This window comes from Hemicordylus capensis, chromosome 2 (genome assembly GCF_027244095.1).
Source record: "Hemicordylus capensis ecotype Gifberg chromosome 2, rHemCap1.1.pri, whole genome shotgun sequence".
NCBI classification, from domain to species: domain Eukaryota; kingdom Metazoa; phylum Chordata; class Lepidosauria; order Squamata; family Cordylidae; genus Hemicordylus; species Hemicordylus capensis.
This window is the reverse complement of record NC_069658.1, coordinates 85204801-85219611: the sequence shown is the minus strand read 5'-3', so window position 1 is coordinate 85219611 and position 14811 is coordinate 85204801. Positions and strand designations below refer to the sequence as shown.

The window sequence follows — 14811 nt, the reverse complement described above, 5'->3', positions numbered from 1 at the left end:
TCATATTGAAAACTGTCCTGTGTTGTGAGTGAGACTTTATCCCCACTGTACAAGCAGGGAAATGATGGTTGTGGTCCATAGAGTTATTTCAAAGAAAGTGGCACTTAAATTATTGGATTGTGTCTTGGTATTATGGCCCTGATCCAGGCACTCCTGAAGCAGTGGCCTGAGCACATTCAACTGTGCCGAAGGTTCATCTCCCAGCCTAACAAATGGTTAGCACTACCAGCTTTGATAGTTCTGATCACCTGTTGTAAAGACAGTGAGAAAGGGGGGTTCGAACCAGTACTCTGTCCACATACAGTACATGCAGTTGTCGCTGTTTAGTGGTGGGCAAGCCATCCCTGCACCTAGCTAATGCCAGGTTAGCTTCTCCTGCTAACTGAACAAAGAGGCATCTTTTAAAGTGGTGATTTTCTTATATTTAGGAGGGGGAAAGCAATTGGCCCTATTCAGCTCCAGCACAGCATCTCTTCAGCAATTGTTGAAGGTGTTTCGCTTATGTTTCTTTTTAGAAAGGGAACCATCGTATGTGCGTATATATGTATGTTTACTTTTTCTAAGTAAACCGCTCTGGGAACATTCATTAAAAGCAGTATATAAATATTTGTAGTGGTAACAGCAGAAATTTCCAAAATGTCAAGGAATTGCTTGGCTAAATTCAGAGCCAGTCTAATTTCGGTTGTCTGCTACTCCCTAATCTCTTGCACTTAGTTCTCTTTCACCCTACCTACCCAGCCAGCTCCCCAATCCCTCCCCCTTTACTTTAAACCTCATGTGCTGACAACAGCAGCAGAACCCCAGCTACTTGGAGAACAAAAAAGAAATGTTTATTCCTCTTCTTCAGCTGGTGCCTGGCACTGACACACTTCATAGTCTCCAATGGCACTTGAGAAATCTCTTTTCCTAAGGGATACTAAGAAAAATACATTTCCCATGGGTCACTGGGACTTACACAGCATACCAGTGCTTGGTAGAGAGGGAAGGGTGGGAGACGAGGCAGTTCTCATTTTCATATGAGGTACTACTCATCAAGCCTAGGCCAAGGGCCACTAGGGCCTAGGGGTGTGCATGGACTGTTTGATGTGGTTTGATAGAAATTTGGACCGAACCGTGGGTATGCAAACTGGTTCAGTAAAACCGATTGGCTGGGCCAGTCATTTCGGCGAAGCGGCTCAAAGCGGTTTACGATCGAGCCAGCCCAGTTTGCAGCAGTCTGGTTCTCAATCAAACGGGTTCTGCACATCCCTACTAGGGCCTATGTAGTAGTGCCAGCCAGAGGGGGAAAGGGAGCTCCACTGTTGCTGACACAGCTGCTGGTAACTGCATTTTAAAAGGAAGGGTCTGGGACAGCCGGAGGACTTTCTGGATAGGTAAACAGAGAATTCTTCTCCAGTTCAGACATTAATCGGGTCTGGAGAAGAATTCAAGCCATTGTAATGCCCACCACTACTTTTATGGGAGCATTATGAGCACCTGAAGCTCAGTTCTGAACCCCAGCAGGCCTGCTTTGCCGGCATATATGTCCAGTGGGGTGAGTGAGTGGCCCCAGTCTCACAGGTACCACCATGTGCAATTCTAAGTACTGTGTATGGTTGAGTAGAAGCCATGTGCAGCATCTTTATGTGCACACAAGTCGTGATCTACAGGTGATCCACAGAGAGAAGCCTGTTTTCATGAACACACCAGCCTTACTGGATAGAGGTGAGTGTATCAACATGGGGAATATCCTAGTTAAAGCCACCTGCTGCCAGGGAGGGATCTGCTTCTGGCTGTGTGCTACAGGCAACCATCTCATATTGACAATGTGAGACTGGGCCACTGGTGATTAAAATCGTTTTCTTCTTTTGTCTCCTGCAGGGTTGACACATAGGATGTGGTTTGAGGACAGAATTCTTCCCCAAGGTTTCCTTTTCCTCAAACTTGTGATGTGGTTGCTGCTGCCTCCACAGTGGTCCCTTTCTGATCTGTGAATCTTGCTTTTGCCAAGGAAGTTCCACTTCCTAGTTGCAAGCAAATTATGTGAGTTGAGCCCCTTGGAGGAGAGAGTGTGAGCAGGGACCCTTTCAGTGCATGGCAGTTGGGCCAGTGGCAGAAGGAGAACCACCCTGTCATCCAAATGCATCATTCCAGACTGAACTGGGAGTATCTGTGAACTTCTAGCATAAGCTGGATCCAGTTCAGACTGGAGTTTGTTACCCTACCACTAATGTTCACGATGCTGCATTTGTGATGTTGTGCAGTAAACCTGTCTTGGCTGAATTCTGTGCAGAGAGGTAACCTTCATGTCACCCATTTGCCATGGGCAAGTACAGACTAAATTAGGCTACCAAGACACAAATCTTTCCTAAATGCTAATTACCTTTAAAGAACATCAGCTTTGTGAGCCACCCAGAGAACAGCTGCAATGGGACAGGCTGCAACAAATAAAGTTGTTCCTAGTAGTCATGGCCCATATGGGCAGAGCATGGGGGCAGTAAACAAGCCACAGGTGTGGCTCATTCCCACTCCCCTCTCCCTGCCTCGGTTTCCTCATTCTGCCCCACCTCCCCCGCTGCTGTGTTAACCTGTGTGGGCTGATCATCCACCTAGCTCCCCAACCTGGGTTTAGCACAATGGTGGGGAACGCAAGGCAGAACGAGGCAGCCAAGTTGGAGAGAGGGAAGTGGGAACAGGCCACACTTGCAGCTTGTTTACTGCCCTCTTGCTCTGCCCATACAGGCTGCTACTGGTCATTATTATAACTACTACTCTAAATTAACATAAATTGATAGGTAGAGCAACAAAGTAGCTGAATCAATAGAATTTTTCTGGTTTGGGACTGCTCTGTGACAGCAAATGTTTCCCTAATTTCATATCTTCTAGTTTTCTCATGATGCTAAATGCAGTCATAATGGTGGGTGAAATGTTCTATATGTTTTAAAGTAAAGGTGAAGTGTGCTGTCGAGTCGATGTCGACTCCTGGTGACCACAAAGCCCTGTGGTTGTCTTTGGTAGAATACAGGAGGGGTTTACCATTGCCTCCTCCCGTGCAGTATGAGATGAAGCCTTTCAGCATTTTCCTATATCACTGCTGCCTGATATAGGTGTTTCCCATAGTCTGGGAAACATACCAACAGGGATTCAAACCCGCAACCTTTGGCTTGCTAATCAAGTCATTTCCCTGCTGCACCATTAGGTGGCTTTCTATATGTTTTGCTGCTTACTTATTTGGTTCCTGCACACACTTCTTCACATCCCAAACAGCCTTGCTTTAAACGTGGGTGATGCATGCACCTGATTCTTAAGTACTAGGTAGGTTGCTTTTAGAGGTACCTAACTAAGGTACCTTCGAAAGTGGCAAGTCTCTTTTTATTAAGAGCCAGAGAGCAGCTGGCACTAACCACAGCACAGCATCCCTTCAGTGGCTTTTGCTTGAGTCTACCCTATGTTTCATTTTAGATTGTATGAGCCCTTTGGGGACAGAAATAATAGAAACTAGCAGACCCAGTGAATAGCATCTGCACCGCTAGTTTGTCTCTGCCTAGCCGGGCTCCACTGCTTTCTCTCCCCGCTGCTTCCCCCCTCCTTTCCACTCCAGTCCATTCCGCGTCGTTCCAGAGGTCCCCATTCTCTTCTCGCCACCAGCAAATTTCCCTCCCCACTCCCCGGCAGCACTTTCCATCCCTGCCGGGCTCCCTCGCTCCCTGCAATTTTTGCCCGCCCACCTCCTCTGCCAGAGCACGCCGCCACTGCCACCAGGCTACCTCGTGGGGCTGCTGTCCACCACCGCCATTATTTGTCCTCACCACCACTGCCTCCTGCCCCCTTCTCCAACCTCCACCCACCTCATCGCTGCTACCATTTTTTCTAGTCGTTGCTGCCTCCCGCCTCTTCCTCCCAGGCCAGGGGTCCACCCCTTTGGGCCCACCACTGGTCGCGGCTTCCAGGGGCGTGACGTGTCACATCCCCACACATCCGCCTGGTCCATCCACAGGAATTAATTATATGGATATTATTATATTAGACAACCCCGCACAAAACATCTGTGCACTCTTTGGGGCTGGAGGTTCCCCCTTCCCTCCACCTTCTGCTCCAGTCTCTCCTGACCTCCCCTCAACCTTCTGCCCAGGTCTGCGCCGCTAGCACGCTTTCCTTCTCTGCCCGCTGGGCACAGTGCGGCTCCGGGGCCCGCCCGGGCTCCTCTCGGGCGTGGCTCCGCTGTCTACCTCCACTGCCCTCTGCCTCTTCCTGGCAGTCCAGCCGCCACCTCACAACAGCCGACCCAGACCCACGGCTGCTGCCACATCCTCACCACGGCCGGCCTGGCTCCTCTTGCCTCCTTTCACCCTTGCCGGGCCTCCGCTGCCCTCTTCTTCCTGGTGGCCCAGCCACCGCGTCACCACGGCTGGCCCGGACCCGCCACTGCCACTTCCTCACTGCGGCCAGCTGGGCTCCTCTCGGACGTGGCTCCGCTGCCCGCCTCCTCTCACCTCTGCCAGGCCTCTGCTGCCTTCCGCCTCTTCCTGGCAGCCCAGCCGCTGCCTCACCATGGCCGGCCTGGACCCGCTGCCACTGCCTCCTCACCATGGCCAGCCCGGGCCAGGCCCAGCCGTCTCTCCTCCCCACCACTGCCGCCACTGCTTCCCCCTCCTCGCCGCTGCCTCCCCACTTCTGCCCCCCCTCTCCCCCCGCCCAGGCAACCGGGCCTGGGCCTACCTCTGCCGCCACATTTCCGCCCACCAAACATCCCCATGCATCCCCACGCATTTCCGGCCGGCTTAGTGAAATAATTATATAGATTATATTATATAACAGAGAAGATAATAGCTCCTGAGCACAGCAGGTATCCTGGAGTGCCATTCGTAGGTTGCCATTTCAGGGAATTCCACTTCAGCAAAGATTCTCGGGTTGTGGCTGCATAATCAAACGTCAAAGGGACATCCTCCTTCCCGCCCCACCATTTTGCATTTTAAAGGCAAATTGCTTGGAATCGTTTTGTTGCAAAATAGCCCATTGACTTTTAAAAACAAAAAATCCCCGTCAACATATTTTTCCAAAGTACTCAGCCAGACCCAAGAAGTTGAGTTCTAAAAGAAACGCGCGTCGTCTATCTTTGAACGAAGTATGCAATCTGCACCTCGGACCTGTGGCTGCGCTTTCTGATCCCAGGGATGGAAGAAGCTTCACTCAACCGGGCAGCAACAACAGCCGCTCCCTTGGGGGTAGGACTGCCTTCTTTGCTCCAAGCCTGGAGATCTCCGTTAACAGGACATCCGCGGTGCGCTTCTAGCCTCTGTCCACCAGGGGTCTCCAATCCCAACATCCCAGCCACCCTTTGTCCTGCAGCTTCTCCCCCGCCCTTTGCGTGCCCGCCCATCCCGTCTGTAGCGAGGCAAGGAGAGAAGCGGTGTCTGCCAGTCAGGAGCGCTGGCCACGCCCCCTCCTCTGCCGGCTTGTCTGCCTCTGTAGCCTGGGCTGGTGCTCAGCAGCAGCAGCAGCAGCAGCAGGTCAATGAATTGTCAGAGAGTGGGGGGAGACGGACTCTGGCGCTGCCTCTCCTCCCCCCTCCCTCCCTCCTGTCCCTGAACCTTGCTTTGGGCAAATATGCTGCTGCCCAGCGCGTTAGGCATTTCGCGAGCCGGGAAAGCTACGCACTGAGAAGTGGGACCCCTCCAGAGGAATAAGCAGGGGGGTGTGCGAGGCAAACGGGAGGAGGCACAAAAGGAGGGTGAGTTCCTGTCTCAAGCGCTGTTCTTTCCCCAGGGGGGGACCGCCGGGCAGTCTCTCTGGACGTGCAGACGGTATGGCTGGCTCTTAGACGTTGTGGTGTCAGACCGGAGCTTCTGCTGGGACCCGCAATAGGAGAGAAGGGATGTGCCGCTAACCGTTCCTCAAACTTCTCTTCCACCTCTGCTGGTGCCAGTGGGCTGTTTCGGGGTTGCCGGGCGGGAGGGGGAAGAGAGAAAAAGAAGGGCTTGTAAGGGGAACACGGAACTCGCCTTCACTCCCTGCCTCTCCAGGGAATACGGGAAGTGCCAACTGACCATTTAGGCTACCTTGGGTCTCTCTCCCCATCTGTTTGCCAGAACTATTTTGCCTAAAACTTGCCTAGGAGGATTACCTCCCCCCCCCCCGTGAGGAAACGGACAATGTCTTGCTTTTAAAAATAAACGGTATCGCTGAAATGGGGGGGGGGGAGTGTGTCTAAAGGATAAAAACTTCTGCAAAGCGATGTCTCGACCCTGATCATGACGACAGTGTTTGGTTTTTGTCGCTGAGACTCAAAGGGCAAAACAGGGAGGTTCATCCAGTGGTGGGTGAGCAAACAAGGTGGTAATTACCACCACCGTAAAGATGCAACTAATTAAACAGAAGGCTTGTGAAACTGGGCATATGTATAATACAGATTATCTAAAAAAGCATGAACACACATTATAATGCGGGGTGCAGTTGCTATATATTTGTGTTTGTACACAATTTTAATATACACATACCATGGCAACAATTTAGTTGTAAGCACACAAACTAATAAAGCCTGGATTGCTCAGGCTAAATTACCAACCCATCTTTTCCTCTCATCCTAGAATAGTGAAAGCTAAGAATAGCCCCCTCCCCACCATGGAAAATAGATTCCTACCCCATTTCAGTATGTGAGCATGTCTCCCCCCCCCCCCCCCCGCCACCTCCTGCTCTTCTTCTCAGATATAATTTGATGACATTGGCCAGATTTTGGAACCTTTATGTAAAACTTAATTCTTGATGGCAATGCTAGTGTCAGTGTCAAGTATGTATTCCTGTGTCTGCTTGCTTGCGTTAGAATTAGTTTCTTGCCAAGGGCAAATAATGTGGATGTGTTGTTTTTGTTTTCTTTGTCTATGCCAGATGAGGGGCTATAATGTGTGTGTGAAGAATGTAATTCCAAATGCCAAGTCCTGAACTTCTCCTGGGCAGCTGGGGGATGGGGAGGGGCTGGCTAGTGCTATGCTCTATGTGTGTGTTCCCCTCTGTGTAATCATGTACAAGTCTGAGTCTGCCTGTGTCCGTGAACTTTACGAGCCTTCAGTTCAATATCATTCAGTGCAGATTCCACACTGCTTGCTGGTTTACAGCTCACAGTCTGCCGCCCTGCCCATCTGTTAAAACACAACATGTATAGCCAAATCTGAGGAATCCAGGGAAGGCTAGCAAAAAAGCCATAGCTTCCCTTCAGTTCTAGGAAAGGAGAAGTGGAAATAAAACATGCTGCTTTTCAGTGGAGCTTTGTTTCTAAGCATGCTTAGGATTGCAGCCTTGGAAACAGTAGCTGACATCCTGATTAAATTTACTAGAGGAAGTTCCTACTGAAATTTAGGAGCCCTCTAGATTACTCCTAGAGTAGTACTATTCAGCAAGTTAGTCTGGATGTCAGCCAGTGATTTAAGAATTGAAGGAACTGTGATAGCATCCTGGAAAATCAAGTTTTTGTTGGGGTTCCTGCCAAATTGTTTTTAATGACAGGCTTCTCTTAGTGGTTAGTTTGTTTGGGCTATTTTGAGCTTGTTCGGCAATTATGAGTTATCTAATTGTACATAGTCTTCTATACCAAATGAAATGCTGCTTGGAGTTTTCCTTATCAAACTGATAGTCCAAATTGGTGCAAGCGAACTGGTGTCTACAGCAGGAAACCTTGCTTGAATGTGCTGTTGATGGGAACTGAAAACATAGATATTAGGATAGTCCTGAACAAGTTCATTAATTAGGAGCAATACTTGCATGCTGAGAACTGTAAGGCGGGAGGAATTAAGGTGGAGTGTTCAGCCACCATGATTTTAATGTTTCTCCAGTGGGTACTATGGGAAAATTCAGACCCAGAGTTGGTTTCAGAGGTCCCTTGGCAAACTGTTCTCCATGGCCACCTCCTACCTGGATGACTCCATAGCCCAATTCATAGTGGAGCTTACCCGGGTTGAGATGAGTGGAAGGAGGTAATAGCCAGGTGGCTCTCTTGGCTGAGAGGACTGGCAGTGGCACTGGTGATGGACTTCTTGCAGCTGCCCAGTGATGACCCCTGACATTGGCTTTGTTGCTCAGACCCTTTCCAGACTGGAGGTTTTTCCCTCCTGTTGGATTTTGGATGGAGAAAATATTGCTTGCACTTCTGGCTCTTTCATTGCACTAGCTACACCATCTGATACCATTGTGATTTGCATTAGATTGTCTTTGCATTAGATTGTGAACCCTTTGGGGACAGGGATCCATCTTATTTATTTGTTGTTTCTCTGTGTAAACTGCTCTGAGCCATTTTTGGAAGGGTGGTATAGAAATCAAATAAATAAATAAATAAATTATGGAAAGAGTTGTGCAAAGTGGATACCCTTTAATGATTAGTATATATGTGTTGAACAAATGTACTGCACAAACTGGGGAGAATGGGGTGGAGAACAGTGGAGGCCAGATCTTTTTTCTTTTTAATGTAAGGAAGAATTTTACATGGTATGGTTACACAGGTGGGAGAAGAACTTGGACAGTGTCTATGCCATCATGACACAGTTGGTGCCTGTTGTATTTGCATAAGGGCCATCACTAGAGCAAAATAAGTACAATGGTCTTGTTTACTGAGGGATGGATCAAGTGTATCCCATAACTGCATATTTTGCTGGAATGCTCTGTAAAAAAGTTCTGGGAAACAGCACAAATATCTCCAGAACAGGACATGGAGTTCATGCTGGCATAATATTATTTCCCTGGTGCAGTGGGGAAATGACTTGACTAGTAAGCCAGAGGTTGCCGGTTTGAATCCCCACTGGTATATTTCCCAGACTATAGGAAACACCTATATCGGGCAGCAGCGATATAGGAAGATGCTGAAAGGCATAATCTCATACTGCGCGGGAGATGGCAATAGTAAACCCCACCTGTATTCTACCAAAGAAAAAACACAGGGCTCTGGGGTCACCAGGAATCGACACCAACTCGGTGGCACACTTTACTTATTTCAACCTTGTTTCAAGAGTCATCTGGAGAAAATCATGGCACGTGGAAAGACCCTCATTGTCCAAAAGTGTGTAGCTAAGCCATTAAAAGAAAACATCTGAATCTTAGCTACCATTACTTGTAGCATAAAACTGAAAATGCTTTCTGAGGATTTGAATTGCTGGCTGTATAACCATGAAAAGGAATGAAAGAAAATCTGGGGCTTTAGCTATGGAGATACAGTATCTTAAGTACAAAGAGTGTTGGTGTTTATCTCACCGTTATGATAGGTGAATCCATTGTACAGAGCTGATTTCAGATTTAGTCCCTATAGCTGCCTAAACATATAATTAATTTTTAAAGGGCATGTGTGTTTGAGATCATTGCTTGTTTGTTTTTTATGCTTTGGTATTTTCAGAAGCTGTCTCATTCCTATGTATTGGGGTGGGTGGGGGGCATATATTCTGAGAATATATAAGTGTATTTCATCACATACATTTAGAAAGGCTGCTGCAAAACATTCTAGTATTGGTCTTTAAACTTGAATGTGATGAAACCAAGCTTGAGGTTTTTGGTTGGCAACCTAGCCTTCTGATGTCTGTCGGGATATAACTCTAATGATAGCCAAGAATTCTTGTCAGTCATTCAGAGGACCAAAACTGGTCTAAATCTCAGAAGTATGTTTGGTTTCCTGATGAGCCTTTAAAGCATATTAGAATGTAAGCACTGATGCAAAATTATAAAAATACAATTATGGTATACTTTAATCCATCTTGATACATTTCTGGCGAGAGCATCTTGTTGCTTTCCCGGGGTGGGGGGAATAGACTTGAAGTCAGGAATATTGACTGACTTCAATACAGCAGCCTAACGCGGGCCGTCCTAACAGGAGCACTCTTGCAGTCCTAGTCCTGGTGCTGCTCTGTGTTGCCCCCACGGTGCAGGGGGCAGTCCTGTGCAAGCGCACAAATATTTTTTGGAGCTTGCCCACACTCCAGAACAAATCCATTTCCTGCTCTGTTAGAAGAAACATGTCGCTGATGGTTAAGAAACATGTTTCTGCTCTGATAAAGCCTTTCCAGAGCATGGCTCTCAAAAGTATTTGCGTTCGCACACAAGACTGCCCGTGCTTTGGGGAAGTGCAGAACAGCGCAGGGGCTAGCGCTGTGTCCGTGTTAGGTGGCTCTGAATATCAGCACTTATATTTATTTTGTATATCTCACCTTTTCCTATAAAAGCAAGCCTAAGGAGTCTGAATTATATACTATCAAATATAACATCTGTTCTTGAGAGGCTTGGGTTCAAATCTTTTCCCCACCATGGACTCCACTTGGAGCTGGCTCAGTGGCCTTGGGTGCTGAAGCAACAGCAACCAGCCGCCACCCCCACCTCCTGGGCCAGAGACACCACCACCCCACTTCCTCATTGCCCCACCCTCTGCATGTTTTTCCTTGCACCTGGAGCTGGCACTTAGGTTGCCCCACCCTCCTCACTTGCCCCACCCTCCTCACTGGCTGCACCCTGCCCTGCACTTCAGCATGTCCAGATGCTGCCCCTGTGCTGGCCTCACCTTTGGTGGGCTCTGTGCTAGGCTACTCCCAGCTCACGTTCTTCACACTGACTGGCTTGGCTGTCTTTGGCCTCTCCAAAGGTCATTTTGGGGGGGCCAACGACAGTGCTGCCAAGCTAGTCAGCATGAAGAGCTTGAGCTGTAACAGCTCAGCAAAGATGAGACCCGTGCAAGGGGACGAGGGGCAGCATCTGGCCATGATAAAGCGTGGGGTGGGGTGGAGCCAGCAAGGAGGGTAGGGTGATGTGAGCACTGGCCCCAGGCACGAAGAGAAACACACTGTGGGTTGTGGTAGGCAGGTGGGTGGCTCGCACTTACCACCCCTTGGTGCACCAGTGCCTGAGGCCACCGCCTCATCTTACCACACCGATGACCTGACCCTGCCTCCACTTGAGGTATATGGATGGATGTAAGGATAAAGTGCTGTCCCCAGGCAAAGCCTTAGCCTTTTCAGTGCTTGGAATACAAAGACTAGTCTTTGCCCTGTACATGGTGAGCTTCCTCTTTTACCAGAGGATGGTATGTTTCATGCAGGCTCCCTAAAGAGGTTGCTCCCTAAAGAGGCACGATCTCTGACAAAAGATGTGAGACGGTAAGTTTAAAGCCCATATCCCAAAATTGCACCTCTCATTCCTAAACCTCATTCACCACCCAAATCATAAAGATGTAAGAGTTGGAAATGGGCCTTGGAGATCTTCTAGCCCACTACCCTGATCAGCACAGAAAACTACTACAGCGCCCATGACAGACATCTGTCCATCCTTTGTATGAAAACCTCCAGCGACAGAGAACCCAGCACTCCAAGAGGCAGGCTGTGGATCAGCTCTTATAGTTAGGAAATTCTTCTGTATGTCCAGCCTAAATTTTCTTCCTTGTAATTTCAAGCAATCACTGAGGGAGAGTAGGGTGCCCCCCTGTCTGAAGGAGGCAATGGTTATACCACTCTTAAAGAAGCCTTCCCTGGACCCCTTAGCGATGGACAGTTACAGTCCAATCTCCCTTGGTTGGGCAAGGTGATTGAGAGGGTGGTGGCCAACCAGCTCCAGGCAGTCTTGGAGGAAACTGATTATCTAGACCCATTTCAAACTGGCTTTAGAGCTGGCTATGGGCTTGAGACAGCCTTGGTCAGCCTGATGGATGACCTTTACCGGGGAATCGACAGAAGGAGTGTGACTCTGCTGGTTCTTCTGGATCTCTCAGCGGCATTAGATACCATCGACCATGGTATCCTTCTGGATTGCCTGGGGGAGTTGGGAATAGGGGGCACTGCTTTGCAATAGTTCCGCTCCTATCTCTTGCGTAGATTCCAGATGGTGGAGCTTGGTGACAGTTGCTTCTCAAAACAGGAGCTATTATATGGAGTCCCTCAGGGCTCAATTCTGTCACCAATGAGTTTTAACATCTACATGAAACCGCTGGGTGATGTCATCAGGCGGTTTGGTGCTGGGGGTTATAAGTATGCTGATGACACCCAAATCTATTTCTCCTTTTCATCTTCAGGAAATGGCACTCATTCTCTAAATGACTGCCTACAGGCAGTCATGGGCTGGATGAGGGATAACAAATTGAAGCTGAATCCAAGCAAGATGGAGGTGCTCATTGTGGGGGCTCAGAATCTGAGGAGTGAGTTAGATCTCCCTGTGCTGGATGGGGTTACACTCCCCCAGAAGGAGCAGGTGCACAGCTTGGGAGTACTCCTGGACCCAGGCCTCACCTTGGTATCTCAGGTGGAGGCCATGGCCAGGAGTGCTTTCTATCAGCTTCGGCTGATTCGACAGCTGCGCCCATTCCTTGAAGAGGATGACCTTAAAACAGTGGTGCACTAGCTGGTAACCTCCCGGCTTGGCTACTGCAATGCACTCTACTTGGGGCTGCCTTTGTACGTAGTCCGGAAACTTCAGTTCGTTCAGAATGCAGCAGCCAGATTGGTCTCTGGGTAGCCTGGAGAGACCATATTATGCCTGTTTTGAAACAGTTACACTGACTGCCGATATGTTTGTGGGCAAAATACAGAGTGCTGGTAATTACCTTTAAAGCCTTGAACGGCTTGGGATATATCTTAGAGAGCGCCTTCTTTTACATGATCCCCACCGCATGTTAAGGTCATCTGAGGAGGTCCATCTCCAGTTACCACTGGTTCGTTTGGTGGCGACTCAGAGGCGGGCCTTCTCTGTAGCTGCTCCCAGGCTGTGGAATGCACTCCCAGCAGAAATTTGCAATCTTTACTGACCTTCAAGAGAGTCCTTAAAACCCATCTGTTTGGCCTGGCCTTTCAGGGTTTTTAATTGTTTTAATGCTAACCTGGTTTTCAAGGTTTTAATTGTTCTGATAGTTTGTTTTTTAAGATGTTTTTAAATTGGTGTTCATATTTATATTTCTGTTTTAATTGTTATTGGTTTTAATGATTTCTGTTTTTAATTATAAACCACCCTGAGCCATTTTGGAAGGGCGGTATAAAAATCAAATAAATAAATAAATAAGCAAGCAAGCAATAGGTTCTCATCCTGCTCTAAGGTGCAATAGAGAACAAACATCTCCTCCTACGTGACAGATACAGTGGCTATTGTATCTCCCCTTAGTCTTTTATTGTCCAGGCCATATTGCTCCTTCCAGTATTCCTCATGAGATGGTTTCCAGACCCCCCATTATCTTTGTTTATCAATGTCCTCCTTAAAATGCGGGGCTCAGAACTGGACACAGTATTCCAAGTGAGGTCTGATCTGTGAAGAACAGAATGGAATGATTCCTCCTTGTGCTGCCTCAGATTGTTAGCAGCTGTCTCACACAGTTGTCTCATATTCAACTTCTTGTCTACTTAGATACCTAGGTACCTTTAAAATATACTGCTGCCAAGCCAGATCTGCCCCCATCCCATACTGTAAATTTGACTTGTCAAATGCAAGACACTGCATTTGTCTAGACAATTCATCTCGAGCATTCAGCCTGCTTCACCATCAGGCTAACCTTTATTTGTTTTCAGTCTAAATAACCAATGAGAGAACAAGTGTGAAGAACCTGGAAGCATGTAATAGGTAAAGTGTGCCGTCGAGTCAGTGTCAACTCCTGGCGACCACAGAGCCCTGTGGTTGTATTTGGTAGAATACAGGAGGGGTTTACCATTGCCATCTCCCGCATGGTGAGAGATGATGTCTTTCAGCACCTTCCTATATCGCTGCTGCCCGATACAGGTGTTTCTCATAGTCTGGGAAACATGCCAGCAGGGATTCAAACTGGCAACCTCTGACTTCCTAGTCAAGACATTTCCTTGCTGTGCCATTAGGTGGCTAGCTAAGCATGTAATCAATAGGTCCATATTTGTAAAATGGTAAATAGCCAGCTAGTTATTGAGGTCATTCATACAATCAAAAACTGTGTTCTACCTGGGTTTGGGAGCTGTGTGTACTCCTCAATTTTTGATTGTGTGGAAGCAAGGTTAGAGGAAAACCTGGGTAGAAGTGATTGTGTGGAAACAAGGTAGGAGAAAAAGCTACCCAGGTTTTCCTCTAACCTTGCTTCCACACAATCACTACCCAGGTTTTCCTCTAGCCTTGCTTCCACACAATCAAAAATTGGGAGTACATGCAGTTCCCATACCTGGGTAGAACACAGTTTTCGATTGTGTGAATGACCTCATTATTTCATAACTAGTTATTATTTCTGTGTTGCAGCTTCCAATCTAGGTTGGCTCTGCTAACTAGCCACACACTGGTTTTTTTCTTCTTCTTGAAGCCTGGGATGATATTTTTCATTATGTATACCAAACATGCTTTACCTTTATAAAGCATTTACATAGCTCAAGAGGATATACACCATCTTTTTGCATGTGTAATCCTTACCTCATCCTTATAAGGCTGGCTGGTATTAGTATCTCCATATTGGAGATGGGACTGAGATAGAGAGAGTGGCTTGCTTAAAGCCACTTAGTGAGTTCACGGCAGAAGTGAGATCCAACCTGGGACTCCCTCATTTGTATCTGAGCCACTATGCTGTATCCAGAGAGTAGCACCAGTGAATTTGATTGAGGGACACCTGTGCTGTTAACACCACTGTAAGTGAGGAGACCTGGAGCTTTAAAATAGAACTCTGACTGCTTGCTAGTTCTTCACGAGTGCTCTGATGACAGCTGAGGCAGAAGCCATCAGCCTCATCTGTCGTCTGACACAGATATGATGAGGCTGTAATGCCGACCTTGAACAATTTTATGCCAACTGAAGCGTGTACAAGAGTGGGCACTAAACTGGACTCCAAATTAATTTTATGACTCTTCCACAGTGCAGAAATGGAGGGGATATTTCTGGATAAAATGT

General features: G+C 47.8%; 1 protein-coding gene across 7 annotated transcripts in view; it reads left to right on the top strand.

Annotated features, from left to right (window-relative positions):
• Positions 1-5570: 5570 nt before the first annotated feature.
• MARCHF3 (membrane associated ring-CH-type finger 3) overlaps positions 5571-14811 on the top strand; it is a 219965-nt gene continuing 210724 nt past the window's right edge. For 3 of the 7 annotated variants that reach the window (XM_053292239.1, XM_053292234.1, XM_053292240.1), the window contains exon 1: positions 5571-5710. The gene's annotated coding sequence lies outside the window, so the exon portion shown is untranslated. Of the gene's footprint in view, positions 5711-5762; positions 5784-14811 lie in introns of those variants that run through there. The other 4 variants (XM_053292237.1, XM_053292235.1, XM_053292236.1 and 1 more) reach the window with 4 other exon arrangements.